The sequence below is a fragment of the Sus scrofa genome, chromosome 16 (assembly GCF_000003025.6).
Source record: "Sus scrofa isolate TJ Tabasco breed Duroc chromosome 16, Sscrofa11.1, whole genome shotgun sequence".
Lineage (NCBI taxonomy): Eukaryota > Metazoa > Chordata > Mammalia > Artiodactyla > Suidae > Sus > Sus scrofa.
The window spans coordinates 36,913,898-36,933,632 of record NC_010458.4 but is presented as its reverse complement, the minus strand read 5'-3'; the positions used below and the strand labels follow the sequence as shown (position 1 = coordinate 36,933,632).

Sequence of the window (19,735 nt, the reverse complement as noted above, 5' to 3'; positions counted from 1 at the left end):
ATCTTTCTTTCTTGCTTGGATCATCTGATGCTCAGAATCATTCTGAACACATGTTTAGATAACTACTGTGACTTCTTCTGACACTCATGATAAGATTGTTTGCCATTTATCATATCATGCTTTAGCAGAAGTTTGAATTAAAATAGGTGGTGGACATGGAATAGATTTCACTGTGTTTGGGAGGAGAGGAAGGAAGAAAGTAAGATAAAGAAAGTCAGAGACATTTTTCCAGCTTACAGAGAATGGAACCTATTTCCCACACAGATCCTAGAATCTATGAACACATGGGGATAATTAAATCTACTACATAAAAAATCAAGTGAGAAAGATTAACTATACCCTTGTGATTAGAGAGATGAGGAAGAAAGGTTGACCTGGACATCTTCTCTCTGTACTTTATCTTTTTATGAAACAAAAGACCCAGTACCCTGAGCCTTTTCAACCCTAATCAAGTATATTATGATTTATGGATTCTATAAAAACTGCCTCTCCCGTTTATGCAAAAACTGTTAATACGATGCAGGACAAAAAATATGCTTACAGATATGTTTGTGTTAAAATATCTCACAGGAATTTCCCCTTGATTTCTCTTTCATAACATTAAGTTGAGGTAATCATAAAACACCTGAAATTATACTATTATGGAAATGAGCAGTAGATTGACAGTTTCTTCCTAGGCCATTCCTCTCCGCTTCTCATTCCAATCAGAATCTTTCTCTCACCTTTAGTCATGAAGAGTATCACTATCTCAAACACCAATGTATCTGACAATGAAAATGCATTTAGCTTGCTATTTTCTCTTAGTTAGCCCACAACTTGTGTAGTCTCTAAAATCCAGCATTGCTTAGGTACAATATTCGTTACATGTTTTAGCAAATAGGAGGTTGAATTACCTTTCGAATTAAAGGCAGATAATTCTTGGAAATAGAATTTCTGTGTCCTAAAACCAATGGAATTGATAATGGCTTTCAGTCAAAGGAAGCTTAAACACTGGGTTCCCTACAAGCTATTATTACTCTGTTTCCATTTTGCTCTCAATAGTCTGATAATTGGGATGAGAGAAGTACTTAGGATTGAAGCCACTCACTCAACAGTGGAGGTTATTTAATAACTTAGCAAACCTATTGCACTTTCCACAGTAGCAATATGTACTCTCATTATCACTAGCAACATGTTACATCCATTGAGCTTCCCAAAGAGTGTTAATAACACACTCTCTATTAATTGCTACACCTACCTAATTTTCATTCAGATAATGCAGCATGTTTGTCAGTTTAATTGAAAGGCCCATGAACAAATTTATTTTCTCTCATCTTCTAAATGGAGAAAAGGAAAAAGAGAAAATATCTAGATGTAGAAACCCTAATTATGAAGTGATTCTTAAACCGCTGAGAGGAGATTGCTTCCCAGCTTCAATATTTGCTCTTTTGAGTAGATTTGAATCTCTCGTCTGAAGACCTTTTGGCTCCACCTATAGGCGTGCTGTGACTCACCTTCGACAGGAGATTTGTGCTATGTTTAGGGGAAAACATTCAGGATCCTTAATTTTCAAACAGAATAACAACACTGCTGCCGCTACTGTTGAAAGCATGCATGTTTCTTTATAAGTAACAATAAAACTCAAAAAAGCTGCCCTCAGTCATTCCCTGGAGAACTCCTATCAAATGCAGATTTCAGATTAATGATATTCAAGACACATCATTAAAGCACTATTTATGCCAAGTTTTCTCCTTCCAGCAAGACCTAATAAGGAGAGCACTTGGACTACATTAGCTTAATTCCCTTCCCTGCCTCCAGTTCCAATACACCAGCTGTCTCCTTCAAAGGTTGTCCCACTGTGTGGGGTGCCACCACCACATCGGGCACCACTGTCACTTCCAGCACTTACTACTACCTCCTTCTGGTTATCACCAGGTCCTACCGGGTACCACCCACTCCTTTGGGTACCACTGCAGATGCCATCTTTGAAAATGCTAATATTCTGAAAGTATAACACCAAATGGCACTCTGGAATCTACGAGGTGCCAAAAAGTTTCTTAGATCATCATGAAAGTGGTATTCTTATTCTTATGGGTATCTCCCACTCATTTGCCAGACATGCTTGGACAGTTTTCAAATTCAGCAGTATCATGTGGATGCAAATATGCCACATTACCTCACATTATCATCTCCTTTTTTAGAAGCAGGAAAAAAAATTGTCAATTCAAATATAGGTAAATGTCCATAGGTTTTTTTTTTTATTTGCAGAAGAAATGCAGAAGAGGCTGTGCTCAGTGTCCAAATAAACAGATTCTCATATGTTTTATTTGAGAGTATAAAAGTATAATTTACAGAAAGTTAAAAAAATGACTCTCCTATAAATATAAAATTTACACATGTAAAAAAGTTAATAATGAGGAAACTAGTAAGATGGCAAAGCTAGTTCTAAAGACATCTGAGGAACAACATTTATATAAGCACTTAAAAAAGAAAAGAGAGAGAGAGAGAAAAGAGGGAGAAATGGAGGGAAGAAGAGAAAGAAAGATGAAGGGAAGGCAGGGAAGGAAAGGATAGTAAGGGAGGAAGGAAAGAGAGAGAGAGAGAGAGAGAAAGAAAGAAAGAAAGAAAGAAAGAAAGAAAGAAAGAAAGAAAGAAAGAAAGAAAGAAAGAAAGAAAGAAAAGGAAAAAGGAGGGAGGAAGGAAAGAAAGGAATGGAGGGAGATTATTGAGCTAAATAAAAACTATGTAATATCCTATAGGGTAATGATACCATAAACTTTGATGTTATTTTTCCTACTGGACATATGCATGCAATTAACATATTTTGGACCCAAATTAAGTAGTAAATAATGATTCAAACTCAAGTGCATGTTCCTAGAGGATTAAATAATCACCCTGATAATCTTGTTAAATAGGACCCTAGTAACAAGGGATATACCTCCTCATTTTTTATTTATTTTTAGGTTTTGGATAGTGTTTATTTAATAGCCTTCCATCTTGGTCATAAATAACTGGCAAAGAGTATTCTTGATTACACAAAAAAAGGCCAGTCTCATATTTTTGGCTAATTATTTGCTTATGCAGAGCAAAAAGACTTACTGATTTCTGTGATCCTCCGTGAATTTGCTCAGCAAAGCTGGGCTATTTGGTTCTGAGCAACCACAGAGGCTAAAGGATTAATTTCTTCCTGGACATTTTTATAAAGAATCTCAGATTTGCCTTTTAAACACTTCTCATTATTTACTCCTCTAGGAAGCCAAGCCCAAGAAATTTTTCTCACCTGCTTCTCTTTCCTCAAAATTCCTTAAAAAAAATCAAGGTACCTGGCCTGACAGGAAGTGACCTTCCTCAGCCCTATGAAGGTGAAACCCATGAGCCAAGTACCAGGCCTATTCTCCTTGGAGGAAGGCGAACTAAGCAAACATTAACTACCGGCATTAACACATAAAGTCAACACTTGTCCCTTAATACTGAGATTCTCATAGCTGATTAAGTAAGTATTCCTCTGTAATATGACACACCAACTATGGCACTTGCACAATAAACTGGTCTACGTATATCCTGGTAAACGGAAGAGCAGATTCTTATTGAACATGTGCAAATAAATATATTGCCATGAGAAGTAACGAGGCCCAGAGTTCTATTTGCTTCGGAACTCTAAGGAATTGTTCAGAATCAGATAGGATGTTTTTAATATTTGACTTTAGTTACAAAAACATGATCTACTAAATTAAGGATTAGCAATATGTAAAGAAGAAAGGCAAGGTTCTTCCTTATATACTAATTAAAATAGAACATTAAAACAATATCAATAACATTTTAAGAAAAAATCAGTTAATTTTTCTTCATTAGTTTACTCAGTTTTATATGAGTAATTCTTGTTCTGCTAGCTCCTGAGTCAGTAGTCTGTTTTAATGGGACCATTTCTTTTGACTAAACAGACTCAATTTGCTGGATGCTCAGAAAGCTATGTAGAAAAGTTCAGCTGTCAGCTTTAAGCTCGTAACCACATTTTTTCACTGAAATATCAATTGTTAGGAATATAGGGTACAATCCTTTTCACAGGGCTCTGAGAGTCTCCTAATTAGGTTGAATAACAAATTCTAACCTGAAGCATACAGCAAGGCCTTAAGTATCAGTGAAAAAGCAGAAACCACTTGTTGATGAGACTGAAGGGCTGTGGTTAATCTATTATAGTCACAATAATAACAAAATGGATGAAAGTAAAATTCTCCACTGGGGTGCAAAGCATAGCTCTCTGATGAAGGTATGAGCGATGTTTCCCTTGATGAGAAGAACATCATGGACAGTGAGGACACTAACAGGGTGCCAAGCCCTCCAGAGCCATTCTGTGAGGTCTACAATCTTTAGAACATTTAAATTAATAACATGTTATCTATAAAATCAAGCAGGGAAGGCCAAGCTTCTTTTTTTGATTTACAGCTTTCCCCATGCAGCTCTTCCAATAGTGTTGAGCTAATTAAAAAATATTGAGCTTACCTGACTAATGATTTTTTCTCCTCCCTCTTTTTACAGGCGAAATGACAGTTCCTTGCCATCTCCCAGGAGCCTGAGGGGAAATATGAAAGGCAGTTTTAATTTCAAAGGACATTTAAGAATTTTACTTTTTGAAATTTTGGATCTCACTTTAGGAAGGCAAAATCAAAATGATTTTGAGAGGCTATTTGGTCACTTGGTTGCAAAAGAAGGATAGGAACCTGGTAACAACATGTAGCTTTACTACATGTTAAAATGAGAGCATGGAATTTTAAAATACACATAGAAGAAGTAACACAAGTGTAAATAATCCTAGTCTCTTTTAGAACTGAGAAACTTTTGCTATTTATCCTTTTTAGTAATTAGGAATGTAAGACCAACACAAAGTAAAAACATTTCTCTGGACAATCATCATCTCTACTACCTAGGCAGATTACATGGTAGGTCAAGTATGGTTTTACCATCCCTTGTTAAGAAAAGGCCAATACTTCTCATTTTAAGGAGGAGAAAATAAAATCTATTTTTATCGATATATTATTTGACAGTAAAATATTCACAAGCTTCTTTTTAATTGAAGTATGGCTATAGTTCATTTACAACAATATGTTAGCTTCAAGTGTACAGCAAAGTGATTCAGTTATAAATACACACATCTTGAGCAAAAGATAAATATTTTTAGAAACTGTAAGTCTGTGGCCAAAATGAAGGTGATTGCTTTGTACTCTAAATTTTTTACTCTACTTCATAACTGCTGTTGCTTTATTTTTTTTAGTATAGACTTAGTAGTTACTTTTTGCCAAGTCTGCAATAGGAATTCAATACTATGTGAAAATGTGAATATGACCTACTATGTACCCCAAACAAAACTTGGTCTGAAACTTCCTCCTCTGGCAGGCTTGAAATACCTAACCTGTATCCTGAATATAAAGTCATCACATTTTCTAAATGTTCTTCTTTGTACCTGAACGAGTGATTTGTCACTTTTTACATTTGTTTCACGGGAGAAACACTGTATTTGTAATGGGTACCATCAAAATATTTAAATAAAAAGGTGATCTTTTGAGCAGTTAAAAAATAATAATAAAAATAAATACATACATCATCTATATATGTATATACATATATATACACACATATATCCTTTTCCAGATTCTTTCCTTAATAAGTTATTAAAAATTTTTGAGTAAAGTTCCCTGTGCCATACAGTAGGTCCTTGCTGGTTATCTATTTTATATATAGTAGTGTGTATCTGCTAATCCCAAGCTCCTAAATTATCCCTCCTCTCCCCCCTTTCCCCTTTGTTAACCGTAAATTCGTATAGACTCACAGATACAGAAAAACTCATAGTCACATGCTTCTTAAAATATTATTTAATGGTAGCGTCAATCAAAATGGAGCCAGCTTGAACAGAAGTGCTGAGACTAAAGACATCTTTCAACGTTGTTGCATATTAAAGTGCTGACTCATGAACTCTGCATAAACACAGGTAGTACTGGCAGCTACTTCTTCTTCCCACTTATCTACTTTTCCTCTCTTGAAAGGTCTTCTTGAAGACATGGTTGTCCTTTGGAGGGTAACTAAATCTCTCCAGGTGCCAAGTATGCCCAGTCTCCAGTTTTACAGTAAAGAGATTTCTCCAAGGTCTAAGGCCTCATAACCCCTGGAAACGTAAACATGCAGCTCCAGCATTAGCCTATGCGTTTATCTCATCTCTGCCTCTTGAGGAGATGTTATATTATTCTTTCAGAAGAGAACAGTTAACTAAGTGAATGCCTACCTCAATTCCCAATAAACTTTGTATATGCCTTGATATAAATCGTGATAGATTTTATAGTGACTTTGTAGTACCTTGAGGGCTACGTACTCTGCTGTGCTTAATAATAAATCCAGTTTATTTCTTTCCATAGTGGTGTACAGAGATCTCCCTTAATTGGCATGTTTTACTTTTCCAACATTTCACATCTTCAACTTTTGCCCTCCTCTGTGCTCTTGCTTATTCTGGATAAACTTGATATTTTATTCTAAAACAAATTTGCTTCCTTAAGGAGAATATCATTCAGAAGTGGGAAGTAAAGCCAGTAAATATACATTAATGATACTTGTAATATATAAGTGGAGATGCAAATAAAGGACCAACCAGGGCTCAGAAGAGAGAGTAATCATCCTTAAGAGATTGAGTTCCCCTTTTACACCATTAAGAGTTTTGGAAAATTTTTTCTTTAATACACCAAGGGTTAATATTGTAAATAAAGGATCGATAAGTGTTGTGATGTTTCAAAGATGAATTAGTGGTTTATGCCAGTCTATGAGTAAGACTTTTAACTGCTCGACGACTCTAGCACTGCTACACACACAACAGGAAGAGCTAGTGAGGAAGAAAGGACCAAACTGGCCGGGGAGCAGCAGGACAGGAGGATGGCAACAGTGGAGATCAAATGGCATCAGCCCAAGAAGGAGAGTCCCTTGGAGGAGAAACATCAGAAAATCACAGCAGAGGTTACCCCCTTTGCTCAGGACCTGTATGTGGGGAGCCCACTCTGTTGGGTGCTTCAGAGATAATAAAAGCGACTGAAATTCTGGAGGTAGAGGCCTTTCAGCTGTACTGTGTGCAAAAGGACAGTGGACTCTGGATAAAATGGAGTCAGTAATAGCAGTAGTGGGGCCAATAGAAAACAATATTTAGTACCTATTATTCAGCAACCAAGTAGCCTGTGCAAGGAACAGAAGGGAACCGCATCCCCTGATCCCTGCCTCTAAAGTAACTGTGGGAGGGAGACCATGCTGGTCCAAAGGAGAAGGATGGTTTGGTCATGGTGAGTGAGAAAAGGCATTCCTGGCTGCTTCTGAGGTCCAGTGTGAGGAGCTGTATATGATGCAAGGTAGCAAAGGGACCTCCCAGTTTTCCATGCCCTCATGGAAAGACCAAAGCCTCCATGCTGCAGGTAGGATAACTGTTCCCAGGGTGAGGGCTCAGAGGAATTCCCTTTACCTCTGCATAGCTGCTCCACATGATGCTTGATATTTTAATAACACTAATAACAACTGATATTTATTAAACACTATATGCCAAGGTATGGAATATAAGAATTTTATGTATTTTTTGTTTTTAATTTTTAATATAATCTTTGAAGTGGGCACTTGATCACCAATTTTGGAGTTACCAAGGCTCAGGCAATTTTTTCATAGCTGCAGAGCCAGGTCAACAACAGAGTGGGAATTCAATTACAGGTGTGTTTAATATCAAAGTCCATGCTTTGTATGTGACATGGCAGTTATGATGGTTTTGTTAAATGAACTTCTCAAAGTAACTCTAGTTATTATTTTTCCTCTATTTCAGACATTCCCAAAATAGAAAGAAAGGTTATAGGAGAAGGTGGTGAAGGTTCCATATAGTCCAGCACTATTACATAACACTAAATATCAGGGACATTCATGAATATTTTTATGAATTAATGGGCTGTATGGTTATGTATATACCTGAGAAGAGGTGTTCACATATACACGGAAGTGAAGCTCATTTATATAACTGTTCACACAACTTGCATGTTGAGCTATTTCCTAATTTTGTATGATTGAATCATACAAAGTATTTTAAATTATTATGATAATATTTATGCAGTAGGGTTTTAAATTATTTCGATAACATTTAGAGCCATAAGCTCTCTTAAAGAGATAGAAGGGTGTTTTTTAGAAGGGGACATCTTTATAGGTGCTCGAGACAAAAGGTGCGTCATTAGAAGACCAGGTACCAAGAGGGAGACCTAAATGCTGCTGTGTTAGAAACAGGATTTGAGAGTGAAAAGAAACAGGAAAGAAGAGAAGGTATATGAGAATTAAGAGAAAGAAAACACTCAAATATCATGGTAGGATCCTAAAGAACAGCATTGGCTAAGATTTGGTTTTAAGTTACTTTGGTTTGTGGGTCTCAATATCGATTCACGCACTTTTCTCCCAAACGTCCAGTGAGTTTGCTACCTCCTGTTTGTTGCGCTTGTGCGTGTGTGCATGTGTGTGACTGAGTATGTGTTTACTAGCAAACAACTAAGATGCTAGAGTGAAATACCTTATAACCTGGATTAACACAGAGGACGCAAGAATTCAGCACCAGCAATGGTCCTGAATGGAATCCCTGAGAAGCCCACCAGTAGAATGAACGTTAATCTACCTCATCATTAGCATCGAGGTGACTCCTGCTAAAAGGGTCACAGAGAGATGCATGACAGAACTGGTAGGCCAAAACAGAAGGCAACAGTGTTGAGTATAAGGCTTTTGCATAAGTGAAAAGAGACAGCTGGAAGAAATACAACAGACTTTCATGAGATTAAAATTTGCCTTGCAACTTCATCAGTATCCTTCAATATTTAACCTAAAAGCACATTCGTTATGAAGTGGAGACGACTTCTGTGACTGTATGAGGACACTGATGGGGATTGTCAGGCCATCAACAGCACAGAAAACTAACACTATAAGTTTTGTGTTCTCCATGAGCATGGAGATATCCTTGATCTGTAGCTGATGAACAGTTGTGAAGAGAACAGGAGAGTGGGGATAGTAATGATGCCATTTCTGGTCCTGGTTTCACTGATACTTGACTTTATTCTAGAGTCACAACCTGGGAAGTTTACACCAGTCATGAACTGGAAAAACGCAGTTTGGAAAATTGGTTGGAAAATTCCATGAAAACTGGCAATACCCCGAAAACACGCCTTTTACTATATAGAATGGCAGTTCTATGAAAGACATAGGGAGGTCTATGTGGACAACACAGGTGTGCTGTGTTGGGCTAGCCATACCCAACTCTAGTAATGCAATATAGCCCATGGCATGGGGCCACATTTACCATGTCTCCAGGCCTTCAAAAATCACTCTGTACAATAACCAATAAAGTTACCTTTTCATCAAGCACCACTTACTAGTTTCATTATCTAACACATCTAACATAAGGAAGGGCCTACTTTGCATTATGATGGGCTTTTCAAAATAATTAAGTTCATAAAGGTGAAAAGAAGTGATGATTTGAACAGTGTGGAACTTAACAAATATAGCATGTGCTCTCAGATTTTTTGATAATATTTGGGCCTAACTTTTTATGCTAGAGGAATAATTATACTTCGTTATTTAGAATATAGTTGTTCTTATTACATTGTGTGTATTTTATTACCATACTGGTGGACACCTTGAATTAGGTAAATAGCTCCATGAATATGTTTAGCTGAGAACCACCTATGATCCTTTTCTCTTAATCTAAACGTCATAACTATGACATTAACAGAGTCTTCAATGTCTTTGTTCTACACTAATAGTGACTTTCTTGAAAGTGATTCTCTTTGCCCCTCCCCTTTTCCCCTCTTCTTTTCAACTTCTGTATATCTTCTTTCATGAGGGATAATAATTGAAAGCAGATAACTGTTGGATTTTATAATACAGCAACTGGAAGGCAGAAACAGAATGCTATTGTTCCTCTCATTTTAAAACTACAAGTATTTTCAGCTCTAATTACCCAAGTCTCTATTTAGAAAGTCTATGACTTATTTTAAGTGGTAACATTTTTTTTTCTACCCTTCTTTTTTATCAAAATGAAGCAGAGGGTGACGGAGACATCCTCTGATGGGTGTTTCTTGGCTATTGCGATCTCATTTCTCAATGACACATAGGAGCTGGTACTGAAATTGCACAGCCCTCACCAGCCCACTGGATCCAAATCTGGGTGTAACCTCTATGCCTCATTTTTAAAATACCACTTTTTCAGAGATTGGAAAATTTCAACTGAATAAGGATGTCATTTCAGAACCCGAAGTAGCCTGATGTAGACTTTGAAGTTCTGTGAGCAGAGGACGCTCCATCTCTGGTACTCAGTGAATGTCCTGCCAGCAGTGTGCTGGGGCATATTTAACAGCTTATGGAGGGAAAACCATCTAATTGGTTGCTTCCACCAGTTTCTGCAGGGTAAAGATGGTTGACATGGCTGATTTCAAACATGGAACTAGGCTAGATGTGCAGTAACACACAATTACATTCCCCCCACACATAAATAATAGTAGAATTTAATAAAAATTAGAAAGGGATCAGTTTTTAGTACTTATTGTCCTTGTTTTTAATATAACTTATTTCATTGTAGATTTATATAATTCATTTTTTAATAATGAAAGTGTTTAAAACTGGCTCACAAATTCTGCAAAGTTAATAATTGGTCCTTGCAAGCTGGTACAAGTGACTTCAGAACACCACTGGCCCTCTCCCTCTTTTTCAGGGTCTGATCCTTCCCCACACTCAGAGGCTAAGCATGGATGGAGGATTAGCAAATAAACATTGATTGGACATCTAATGGGTTTGAGGCACTGTACTGAGTTATTCATAGATCTTAACATAAATGGAATACTATTCATTATGCACTTACTATAGGGCAGGTCTGCCAGGGGAATTTCTACATATTACTTCATTCCATACTTAAATCTATGAAGTAGGTGTTAATATGCATCTTATTAATGATAGACCATATCATGTAGTATGTATGAATTAATCTAGTAAATCAGGAACATTCAGGTGGGCTAGACAGAATATTCTCACTTTGTTATTTACTCTTGTAATAACTTTGTGAGGCAGGTTTTAGTATTGTGTTCTACAGGTGAAGTTTAGAAACACAAAAGAATGTTTTCAAGAGCAAAAGGGAAGACTGTTCGCTTTCAGAGCTCATCATTTGTCCACCATAACATATTTTTCTGCTTCAATCTCAATGTGTGCTCCTATTGATGACTGTTTAAATTATTTCATTTACTGAATTACATTTAAGTTTCAGAATGAAGGAGTTACCTTCTCAACAAAAGCTTTTTTGTACTAAAATAAGTCCAACAGAGAGGGCAATGTTCAAATTAAAACAATAGATCTATAACCCTAATTGTCAACCAACAGCTATGAGCCAGGAGAGATCAGATTTTCAATAGCCTGGTGTCCTAATGCTTTTTCAATAATAGTCCTTATTTCACCCATCAAAGAAAAGGTTACTACTCAATATTTGAAACAAAGAGTTTAATTTACTGTTTGCTTTAAGCAAGTGGTGTTGTATTTGAAAGTCCTAGGAGTTCTCGTCGTGGCTGAGTGGTTAACAAATCTGACTAGGAACCATGAGGTTGCCAATTCGATTCCTGACCTCGCTCAGTGGCTTAAGGATCTGGTGTTGCCATGAGCTGTGGTGTAGGCTGCAGACACAGCTCAGATCCCGCGTTGCTGTGGCTGTGGTGTAGGCCGGCAGCCGTAGCTCCAATTAAACCCCTAGCCTGGGAACCTCCATATGCCAAAGGTGCGGCTCTAGAAAAAAAAAAAAAAAAAAAAGAAAGTCCTAGCTCTCCTGGACAAAACCGAGGGATGATGTTGTATCTGCTTGGCTTCTTCTTTCTTACTGAAGACTCATCCTTGATATGATGGAGAAGATGGCTCTTAGAAGGCCCAGGTTCATACCCTCCTAGTACCTGATTTAAGAGGTAAGAATACACCTGGAAATAAGGAACTCAATATTCAGTCTCTCTGACTGCCTTGTTTGACCAACATGCCCTTTGCTGGACCAATCCCAGAATCCAGAGGAATGAAATAGGTCAGGCCTGAGTCACCTCCCTATGTCTGCGGCAGGGGCCGAGAAGCTGTAAAAGGAATGGGTAAACAGGAGTGGGCAAAGTAACATGACATTTAAAAATGGCAATGGGAAGATTTATTGGACAGCCCAAAACAATAACGATCATGGTGGTCCATTATCATGTATTTTCTTTTCATGCCCTCAACATTTTCATGCCTGGTAGCCTAATTATTGGTCAACTGGACAGCCCAAAACAATAACAATCATGGTGGTCCATTATAATACATTTCATTCTTTGTTGCCGTCAACATTTGCATGCCTGGTAGCCTGATTATTGGTCAAGCAATTCTGTTAAGGCTTTTACCATAGAGAGAATAAAAGCATTAAAACTGGCATGCTTCATATGAAGACCAATCTATTATTATATAATTCCCCCTGGATTCCATAATTTGATATTGCAAGTAGCGGATTCATTAATAAGGTGGGTAAACACGGGGAACACGCTTTGCAGAACCCCCCCTCCTAAAGTCCGTTAAATGCCCGAGGATAGTGTTTTACCATTATGCGTCTACACGTGGAAGGGGTAATTTTGAAATGTGGAGAGTAGCCCCCAGCTTCTGGACTGAAAGCTTTGAAACAGTCCATGCACTTTCTACCATGGTGTCTCTCACAGATCCTCTACATAGAGACTAGGCTAAATTGGAGACCAGGAAGAAAGAACCCTTTTTCCAAAGATCCATCAATGCCAAAGAGTGAGACAAATGTCTCCCAGAAATGAAGGCAGAACCAGTAAGAAAGTAAATATATTCAAATGGATATTTGTCACAAAGACACAAAACACAGCTGTGTATTCTTAGCTCATTGCTGTAAAAATATATTAAAGTGCAAAAACTTATCCCCTTCCATCAATTAGAGGTATAACCACATCTTTCTCTTGGTAACTTCAACAGCTTTCTTATACATATAGTAACTAGAAACTTTCTGATCATAGTGTAGACAGTGTATGGAAGACAAAACTAGGAAGGACAAGAGGATGGTCCTTCACAATAAAGAGAGTAAGCCCTGACACTTGGGACCATTTCCGTGGCGAAAAACTTGGCCTCCACTGTCAGCGTGTTATAGCTTTCATTTTTCAGATTTTCCAGGGATTAAAAATGGCAGAAATAATGTAATTCACACTTAATTCTAAGAACCTAAAAAAGAATTGTTCTCAATTTCCACCTGTTCCACTATTGTTTACCCCTCTCCTTTTGCTTCTGAATTTGGAAGAAAAAGGTAAGCAGAAAACGTCACGTGGGTGGTGTACACAGAACTTGTAGAGAGTCGCTTCTTTCAGAAGGAAAGATCACCATTGCTAGACATGAAGACCAGATGTGGCCATACTCATCGGGAAAAATGGCATAGTACACTGGAGTCACGGCCTCCCTTTTTGGTTTGGCCAATCAGATGTATGAGCAGGAGATGTTGAAGAGAAGTGAGGAAGAGGCCACATTTCAGAGGTTCCTGTACTTCTTGCTGTTGACACAATCATGGAGGAGTTGGGATTTTTTACAACATTGGCTAAAGTCCCAGTGACTAGTATACAGTTTCACAAGTGTCAAGAGGAAAGTAGGACATGTGCATCTGTTTTTGTCTTAGGAAGCTCCTTGAAGACTAGAGGATAATTAAGGGGCAACAACACTCCAATGAAGGCTACCTTCAGTTTGAAAACTCGCAAGGCTAGTTTCCTTTACCCTCAAAACAACACACTTACATGCACATCTGCACATACACACACACACTACTCATAGGGTAGATAGGAAGAGATCAACTTCTCTGTTCTAGAAAGAAGCTCTTTTCAAATTCTTTACTCATACAATGGACAAATTCATCACTTGAAAACTTTCCCAACTAGAAAATGAAATTGTGGCTAAAAGACTAGAACTGTAGACCACATGTTCCCCTTCTATGAAAGAAATATTTTACATAAATAAAATAGAACAATGACCTTTAAAAATTTTTTTTAAAAAATCCTGAAATATGAGCGGCCCAAGAAATAGCAACAACAACAACAACAACAACAAAAGACAAAAGACAAAAAAAAAAAAAAAAAAAAAAAAATCCTGAAATATAACTCTTTCACAATTATTGGACATTCTCTTATGTTTTGTTTCCACCAACAAAATCCTGGATCTATAAACTAAACTGAAATTAGATGAGATTCTGAGATCTCAATTTGGGTAGCCACCCCTTTGAAAGATACTTGTACACGTGTGTGGAGTGTGTGAAAGTGGCTGGGTAGGCCTCTAGGGATTGATCTGATAGACAGGGAAATCACTCATTCCTTATTATCCCTTGATGCTATTGGAGGTGAACTAGATCCCCTGATTCACAATGATGTTTTTCAAGGGAGCTATCATTTTGGTGACAGGTTTCACTGTTTCTTTTCTGTATGGTGAAATGTTGCATGCTTATTAGGTGTCAAAGTCATCTCCAGCTTTTTATTCTGGAAATAGGACAAAAAAGTTGGAACTGGAAGAAAAAATTAAGAAAAAATACCAAAATAAATAGATTGTATATAGTACAAGGCAGTGTCAATGAGATTTATATGGTACCCAAAAGAGTGACTTCTGTGCTGAGAAAAACATTCAGAGGCTTACTTTTGTTTAAAAAATAAACACTTAACATTAAAATTTTAGATTAAAAAATCTAGTTATGTCTTAAGCTTTTAAGTTTAGCCAGATGTTATTACTCTATGTCTAGCAAATTTTTAAAAATCTCTTTGACAGGGTTCCCATTTAAAAACTTAGTTAAAAATGTTTAACTGTATTTTTATACTTAATTTCCTTTACTTTTTATACTTAATTTTATACTTTTTATACTTTTTATACTTAATTTTATACTTAATTTCCTTTACTTTTCTGAAGTAAAATTCTCTTGAATGTTAATTTTTCTTATACATATAACTAACTTTAAAATATTGTGGAACTTAATATTTTTATATGTTTCAAAACAGTACAACAAATAAGATTTCTTCTTAAGATCATAAATCTTCAAAAGTAACTCAATTACAGATTTTAATTTTGATTTTCAAGGTGCTGCTGTAGTGGGCCATAATTCTGTTAAAAAGTAATTGAAGGTTATTTTCTCATTGTTTTAACACAAAAATATTTACAATATAGTCTAGATTCTCCTAAACACTCTCATATTCAAGTCTTAAATCTTCATGTGATTGAAAGACAGTTTTATGGAAGTCAATTAATATTCAAGTTAACAAGGATTACTTTGCAAAAATGGTTTTAATAACTGGGGATGTCAAGAACAGCTCTTCTCCCTGATCACTGAGGAAATTACGTAATATTGAGAACTGTCTTCTGAGTAATACTTGAGGGGATTAACATACAGAGAGTTTAGCTGGAACATTTCCTGGAATCTCATCCTCAACCCTGAGATTGTTACAGTTACTATGCACTGACTCCATTCTTGAAAAGAGTGTACATGGGCTGCTACACAACTCACCTCCCTATATTCAGGTTGTAAACATCAATTAATTCTGAATTCAAGCAAACATCAGTCCAGTTTACTATGTGTCTTTCCTATTCTCAGATGGCACATGAATGACTAACAATGAAGAACATTGAGCTGGATGGGATTCTGAATTCTCATAAATTAGTCTTCTTAGTATTCAGTCGCCCACAGACAGTATTCTCTGCTAACACATACCTATTCTAATGCATTTCTGGCTTTCTCTTTGGCCTTTGGACAAGTTGTTTTTACCCGTTAGTGACATACTTTGTGTCTCTGTGGAAGAATCACTGCTTGTCATCAACCTTATGGTATTATTAGAATTAATAAATAATGTCCCATATAATTCTTATCAAGAGAATTCTATCCAAGAATAACATACTGTGAGCAATGTTAACAAGCCTCTTGTGGAGATTGGAGTCAAATTGGAAAGACACTGGACAGTGTCTGAATCATGGTTCAGCCACTTATTAATGAGTAAACATGGAAGAGTCCTTTAATCTTTCTGACCTCTTTACCTGGGAATCACTCCACCAGCTTCACAGGAATGCTGTGAGGATCAGAGGAGAGAACATGTGTGAATGGATTTGTGATGAGCAGAGAGCCATACTAACATGTGCTCTATGTTACTACCACTGGTGAATCTGTGTGCTCTGCCCTCTACTGTTGACTTCTCACACTGTTGATCCCAGTGCTCTGAATGGGTCTGGGAAAATATAGTTAGGCCTCTAGATTGTGGTAGCAGAAAGATAAATACCATATTAACACATCTTACTAGTCTGAGTATCTTATTTCACTGATTCTTCCAGAAGCTTAACCTACTTAACCACATCTATGGTTCATGTTTGTCTTTCCTGGAATAAAGTTGCCTCAGCAATTTCACAGCTCTTAAGTGAATGTTGTGAACAAGTGTTTGAGCTAACATCTTGTCTTCAAAAAAACTGGTTCATTTATGCAAATATTCTACCCTGATCTTTCATTCAAATCAAGGTTCCAAAGATCATAAAGAAAATGAGAAACGCTAACCTAAATTTAATGTAAACCAATGGGAATCCTTAGGTTCTAGGAGCAATTTTGTAAAAAGATTATCTTGGACTAAAGAAGAGCATTTAAGGACTAAAAGACAGGAATAAATAAGAGTAACAAAGGCTAATGGTGGGGGAGTTTTCAAAGCACATTTGAAATGGGACAAAAACAGCTATGTTGAATGGAAGAAGCCCATACATAAGAATTTGGGTGTGCAGTTTGACAGAACTGTTGTGGTACAGAATTAGAAAATCAATACTGAATCTGCAACTTCATGAAATTATGTTTGGGTTGGATTGCATTTCTTTGATTAGAGTATCACTTGACTATTCCCCTAGCAAATCACCTTTCCTAAAACAAAATAATATCATAATTAAAATCTTGATGATTCATCTTTGTCATGAAGAGGAGATTTTTAGGTATCCCATCTATCCCCTCATATAGGTGTGGTCAAAAAGTTTCACAGTGTGAATTAAGTTTAAAGAGACAGGGTAATAAAATTACTAAATACTAATTCTAAGCTTTAATACTATTGTTCAGGAGAGTGAACTTGATTTTTACCAAAATAGCAGAAAAAAACAGATAATATTCTTAAAAAGAAAATGATCATCTTTTGAATTAACAGACTAAAATCAATAGGCAAATCAGAATTTTAAAATATGAATATGGAAGTATTCAGAAAGCATATGAGGCTCATGTTATTGTTTTTTGGGGACTGTAGCAGAAAGTCAGGCATTAAGACACTAACTATAAATTTCAATGTGTTACTTAAAAGTAATATAATAGGAAGGAGAAATTACATAGGCCTTATTCAAGACTTAGAATATTATATGTGTTTTCTATTTGTGGTCTTACAACTTACAACTTATATGTACACATGAATACCTAGTAAGGATCCAAGAAAAAAAGTAAAAGCAATAAAAAAAGACAAGACCTTTAAGTAAACATTTAAGACATTATAGTTATTTAAGTTGGATACAAAAAAAAAAAAAAAAAAACTGCTTTCACTTATTTATTTGAATGAAGAAGAAGAACTAGAGTGTTCCATTTCCTCCAGGCCTGAAAAAGAGGAAATAAGGATGAAAGGGAGGTTAGCTATGAGAAAGAACTATCTGCATATAAATGTTCTTAAATACCAAGATTATCACGGGAAGGCGTGGGCTGGCTTTACCAAGGACCTTTACTTTCAGGAAGGAAACCATCTATCAGGGAGTTTATCGTATAGAACCAGGCCACATTTTTCCTGAAACTTTTTCCAACTGCAATTATCCTTGAAAGAAATATTGCTCTTTCATAGGAAAATGTTCTTAACACACAAGTGTTGGTAACCCACTCCTTCATACCACCCCCCAAGATGCTACTTTCTATCCAAATAATCTGTGTATCAGAGTATGATTAAAGTTTCATTAGCCATTAACACTCTTAAGTGGTCTCCTTTCTCAAAGATGATTAGTCAAAGGAGAAAAAAAAGTACTAGGAATGAGTCAGAAAAAAACTTCTCCTTGGAAGTATGTTCAGTAAATTTAATCATTTCTAATGCATTCAGTAAGGATTTGGTTTCCTTGTCTAAAATTCAACTGTTACTATGAAACTGTCTTGTCTCCTGAATAAATCCTATCAAGATAGACATTGTCAAAGGACACAGGGGTAAGAGCAAGATAAGAAAGGCTGGCAACCTAACTGCCACCAAGGCCACAGCCTGTTCTTTGGGATTAAGAATGCCAGCTTGGTAAAACAGTGCACTCCACCCACTCTTGTCATGCCAGCATTCACGACAATGTTGAGCATATGGTCTTTCAGAGGAAGCTGCCTGCTCCATCCCCAGTGCTTCCTGTGTCTCCAATGAACATCATGTTCTAAGAGGAAAAAGGAAATCATTCTGAAATTCCAGTACCCCAAACTATTTAGTCTGTGTTTACAAGCCTGACATGAGAACCATTCCAAAACTAATCTAGAACCTAAGTTTCAGTTGGCAGGAGGCTATATTTATGGACATGTAATCAGTCTATAGATTACCCAGAATACCCATCTCCAAATATGCCACTGAGTCCATGGATCATTTATAATTAGATTGATGAAGAATCACAGTCAGAAAGATTTTAGAAGCTTACTACTATTGTGTGCAGGGGCATGTGTCTGTGTGTGTAGGCAGATAGACACTAAAAATTAAGATAATAGAGTTCCCTTCATGGCTCAGTGTTAACAGTCCCAACAAGGATCCAGGAAGATTCAGGTTCACTCCCTGGCCTTGCTCAGTGGGTTAAGGATCTGGTGTTGCTGTGAGCTGTGGTATACATCACAGATGTGGCTCAGATCTGGCATTGCTGTGGCTGTGGTATAGGCTGGCAACTGTAGTTCTGCTTCAACCCATAGCCTGGGAACTTCTATATGCCGTGGGTGTGGCCCTAAAAAACAAAACAAAACAAAAAATAAGTAAATAAAAATTAAGATAGCTACAAATGAATTGTGGGGCTGCATGACATGGGAGCAATAAGAGCTTTGTTTGAATGAGAGCCCATAAATTGAATGAGAGATAAGGATTTATCCTTAAGAAGCTGGGCAACTTGGCTAATAGGCATATGAAAAAATGCTCAATCAAAACTACCATGTGGTACCACCTCACACCTGTCAGAACGGCCATCATTAACAAGTCAACAAATAACAAATGCTGGAGAGAGTGTGGAGAAAAGGGAACCCTCCTTCACTGTTGGTGGGAATATAAATTGGCACACCACTATGGAAAACACACCTCAGAAAACTAAATATAGAACTATTATATGATCTAGCAATCCCACTCCTGGGAATATACCAAGACAAAACATTCATTCGAAAAGAGGCATGCACCACTAAGTTCACTGCAGCACTATTCACAATAGCCAAGACATGGAAACAACCTAAATGTCATATAACAGATGAATGGATTAAGAAGATGTGGTACATATATACAAGAGAATACTACTCAACCATAAAAATGACAAACTGATGCTGTTTTCAGCAACATGGATGGAACTAGAGATTCTCATACTAAGTGAAATAAGCCAGAAAGAAAAAGACAAATACCATATGATACCACTAATTCATGGAATCTAAAATATGGCATAGATGATCCTATCTACAAAACAGAAACAGATCCCAACCAAGGAAAGCAGACTTTTAATTCCC

General features: G+C 36.8%; 1 long non-coding RNA gene across 1 annotated transcript in view; it reads right to left on the bottom strand.

The window, feature by feature from the left end:
* Positions 1-19,735, bottom strand: part of LOC102159433 — a 233,654-nt gene that overhangs the window by 102,037 nt on the left and 111,882 nt on the right. Inside the window, exon 5 of the long non-coding RNA XR_002339577.1 lies at positions 4,480-4,549. This is a non-coding gene — a long non-coding RNA (uncharacterized LOC102159433). The remainder of the gene's footprint in view (positions 1-4,479; positions 4,550-19,735) is intronic.